Source organism: Elephantulus edwardii, unplaced genomic scaffold (assembly GCF_000299155.1).
Source record: "Elephantulus edwardii isolate Elephantulus edwardi_28Jun2011 unplaced genomic scaffold, EleEdw1.0 scaffold00015, whole genome shotgun sequence".
In the NCBI taxonomy this organism is placed as follows: domain Eukaryota; kingdom Metazoa; phylum Chordata; class Mammalia; order Macroscelidea; family Macroscelididae; genus Elephantulus; species Elephantulus edwardii.
Genome location: NW_006399765.1, coordinates 4,269,289 through 4,270,434, shown reverse-complemented (window position 1 = coordinate 4,270,434; position 1,146 = coordinate 4,269,289).

Genomic DNA, 1,146 nt, shown 5'->3' with positions numbered 1-1,146 from the left:
TATAGATACTTGGTTTAATTGTTCTTTGTTTTTGTGAATATATACAACAAAACATACACTGATTTCACAATTTCTACCTATTTTTCCCTTGGCCAATCAGACTAGAAATTTATCTGTCTTATTTTTAAAAGTTGGGCTTTTCATTTATTTTCTTTCTATTACTTGTTTTGGAAACCGTTGATTTCTACTGTCCTTTCTCCTTCCTTCCTTCCTTCCTTCCTTCCTTTACATTTAGACTTACTTTGCTTTTACTCTTAGCACTCTTTTGACTTCATTTCACAAACTTTGATATATCATATATTCATTTTCATGCAGTTAAAAGTATTTCCTATGGACCTTGAGACTTCTCCTCTCACCCCCTGGTTGCTTAGAAGTATAGTGTTTAACTCTCAAATACTCAGGGATCTTTCCAGCTACCTTTCAGTTCTGGATTTCTAGTTTGATTCAGTTATGACCAGGGAACCCATTGTATGTGATTTACTTTTGTGATGTTTTTTGTTAAGAACTTTCTTGTGGTCCAGAACACAGTGTATCTTGGTGATCTTCCCATGTTCGCGGCATGGTTTTCTGATTTATAATGTCTTGGGTCAAAGCCTGAAGATGAAGGAAAACTCATACCAGGAAACTTGCCACTAACTTTATTGGCTGTTTTTCAAGTTGTGACTCTGCACCTCAATCTGTTTGCTATTATTTACATTTCATGGTCCTGAAGTTGTTGTGTTTTGTTATTTGGCCAGAGTTTTTATTTTAATCACTGACAGAGATAGACTCTAACTTGTCTCTCTTTTATAATTTTTTTCTTTTTGAAGAAGAGAGGAGTAATTTTAGATGCACAAAAGAGTTGAATATACAGTAGAAAGTTCTTCTCTGCCCTTCACCTAACTTCCTCTTTGGTCAACAACTTACACGAAGATGGAACACATAACAAAACTAAGAAATTTACAAGGTTTGAATCCACCAGTTGCTCTGCTGGGGAAGGAAGGGCAATCTCCTCCTGTACCAGTCAGATCCAATTTGACCATACACTCACAAAAAATAATAAAATAAAATTTAAAAAAAAAAAAAACCTAAGAAATTAATCTTGGCACATTTCTACTAAGTACAGATGTTAACATGGATTTCATCAGTTTTCCCACTGATGTCCTT